General features: G+C 47.0%; 1 pseudogene; it reads left to right on the top strand.

Annotated features, from left to right (window-relative positions):
- Positions 1-1,756: 1,756 nt before the first annotated feature.
- Positions 1,757-2,693, top strand: LOC786273 (pyridoxal kinase-like; annotated as a pseudogene).
- The last annotated feature ends 426 nt before the right edge of the window (positions 2,694-3,119 follow it).

Below are 3,119 nucleotides of genomic sequence, written 5' to 3'. Positions count from 1 at the left end.
GGCATTATTTTGCCGGGAGCCGGCGTGAGGAACTCCACCCGTGGCAAAGGTCATGAGGAAGGAGGCTCAGCATATGCAAAGGCGGGATCGAGCCTCAGGAGTCCCCCTGGATATTCTCGAGCATCTACCCCCAAAAACCAGAGTCTGCCTACTTTACTGCTTTGTGCTCTTACCTCTTACTTTACTGGGGGCTGTCCCCCACCACCATCTCGCTCTCTCTGATAAAGAGTTAACTTACAGCTCCAGTTAATAAAGTTCCTGGGCATTAGGAGTGTTTAAATCCAAACCCCTTAGATAGCTCTCTAACTTGCCTGACAAGTTTACCCGGACTACTACATCTATGCATATGATTGTTTACAGTCTCCCAGTCTCGAGAACCACGGGAAGCTTAAGATATTCAAATAGCTTAGAGCCTCTCAGAGAGTTAGAAACTGTCAAAATAAAACTAGTAAAAGATTTCATTGATGAGCCAATGCTTGCTGCCAAGTTTCCACATCCCCTGTATTGTATCCTTGAATGTGTATTAATTAACATAGTTGGTATGTAGAAAAAAATAATAGTGGCCTTGGTGTTAGCAACTTTAGACCCTTAAGGTAATAAATTCTTTCCTTTGTTGTAAACCCACTGCACCTCTGCCCTATAGGAATGCAACTTAATCTAACACCTTCGGAGGATGGCGCCAAACCTTAAAATAATTACTCTTAGAGAAAATAAGTCTTACGGTTGACAAACCTTTGTCAAGAGTCATAAAATGTTAATAGGCCTTCTGGCCAGAAGATGATGTAAATCACCTAAACCATTTGTATACGATAAATTTGCAGGAAAGAAAGCCTGGTTTCAATAAGGATCAAAGACTGCTGACTTTGCATGATTTCACGCCCCCTATTATCCTCTATGTACAACTTATGGTATAAAAGCCCCTGTTGAAAATAAAGCTATGGGCCTTGCTCACCGAAGCTTGGTCTCCCCATGTCATTCTTTTTCTCAATTTCTGGCTGAAGTTTCCATCTGGAGCATGGAGGTCCTCTGCGACCATTTATTTGCCTGGGCTTCTAAGACCCACTCGAGAAGGTGCCTAAGGTGGGGCACCTTCCGCTATTCGAGAGGGCGCCTGTGGCCTCCGTGGTCAGAGCTAACCTGATGTCACAGGTGATATTGATTTTCCGTGTAAACCAAGCTACTCAGCCTCTTTTCTCCGCTGAATTTTCCTACTAAGCTATCCTCATTCTATTACTCATATCTCTAATTAATATTTAAATAAAGCTATTGTATCCAGTGTAATCACCGAAGCCATCTCCCCTTCGAATACTCTGGATCAGCCAGGGCTGGACCTCGGCATTATTTCATTCATTTTATGGCTGAATAATATTCCATTTTATATATGTATGACTTCTTTTTTATCCGCTCATCTCTCAATGTACATTCTTTAAACATTTTATTGGGGTAAAATTGATTTACAATGTTGCACAGCAAAGGAAACTATAAGCACAATGAAAAGAAAACTCAGAATGGGAGAAGATATTTGCAAATGAAGCAACTAACAAGGGACTGATCTCCAATATATACAAACAACCCATGTAGCTCAAAATAGAAAGAGCAAACAACACAATAAAAAAATGGGCAGAAGATATAAAGACATTTCTCCAAAGAAGACATACAGATGGTTAAAAAGCACATGAAAAGATGGTCAACATCACTAATTACTAGAGAAATGCAAATCAAAACTATAATGAGTTATCACTTCACACCAGTCAGAATGGCCATCATCAAAAAGTCTACAGAGAGGGAGGCAGCCTGTCCTCCAAATGGAGCACCTGTGCCGGAGCAGGACAGCAGCAGATTGGAGCCCAAAACCTGCGGGGGCTGTGGGGGGCAGCCAGCTGCCCAGCGGCATGGTGACATGACCCCAGCTACCTGAGCAATCAGTTGGCCACATTCCCTACAGGTTTTGGGGCTTGAGGCTGATGCGGTAAACTCTGTCCAGTTTTCAAACCACACAGGCTACTCACATTGGAAGGGCCAAGTGCCAAACCCAGACCAGCTCCATGATCGGTCTAGGAACTGAAGCTGAACAATTCCAATCAGGATGATTACATTCTCAGGGGCTATAGGTGAGACAAGTCCTTCCTGGCCATGGTGGTGAACATCCTGAGGGAGCTTTAACAGCAGAACTCCAGGCTCATGTACATGTGTGACCCTGAGATGGGAGACCAGCATAATGGAGAAGGCACCATGTACATCCCCAGAGGACCTCCTTCCCGTTTACAGAGAGAAGGTGGTGCCAGTTGCAGACATCATCACCCCCAACCAGTTTGAGGCTGAGTTGCTGACCAGGAGAAAGATCCACAGCCAGGAAGAAGTCTTTAGAGGTTATGGACAAGCTATACTCCACGGGGCCCAACACGGTGGTCATCACCAGCTCTGACCTGCTGTCCTCGAGCGGCACTGACTACCTGATGGCACTGGGGAGCCAGAGGACATGGACCCCTGACAGCTCCACGGTGATGTAGTGCATCCCCAGGGAGACACACAAGGTGGACACCATCTTCGTCGGCACTGGGGATGGCTTCGCCGCCATGCTCTTGGCGTGGATGCACAAGCACCCCAACAACCTCAAGGTGGCCTGTGAGAAGACCCTGTCAGCTACGCACCATGTTCTGCAGTGGACCCGCCTCCATAACACCTGGTGTTAGGTGTCTCCGTTTCTGTCCTTGTGAAAAATGTAACATCTGCCTTTGAGCTGTGACCGAGACTTGATGCTCCACAGTCATTTTGGTGGGGACCTTCCCAGAACCCCCAAAATCTGCACATCTCAGTGTGTTGGGGGGCTGCCTTGTAATTTCCCGGGCCATGGGACACAGGTTGCTGCATGGCCAAGGGCACCTGTGGGAAAACCACCACAGCTGGCTTCTTTTGGAAAACTCATCAGGTTTATGGTAGAACGGGTCATGCGCTGTGTGTTTGCCGCCCACTCCTGGTGACAAATGTGTCAAGTCACTAGGTCAGTGTGCAGGTACAGTGCTCAGAGTCAGGGTCCTCCTGCACCCCCACCCCGCACCTCTCGCTAGTGTCTTTAACTCCATCCACCAGTTATCTCACCCCCCTGCCCTGCAGCTCTG

This window comes from Bos taurus, chromosome X (genome assembly GCF_002263795.3).
Source record: "Bos taurus isolate L1 Dominette 01449 registration number 42190680 breed Hereford chromosome X, ARS-UCD2.0, whole genome shotgun sequence".
In the NCBI taxonomy this organism is placed as follows: Eukaryota; Metazoa; Chordata; class Mammalia; order Artiodactyla; family Bovidae; genus Bos; species Bos taurus.
This window is presented reverse-complemented; position numbering and strand designations above follow the sequence as displayed.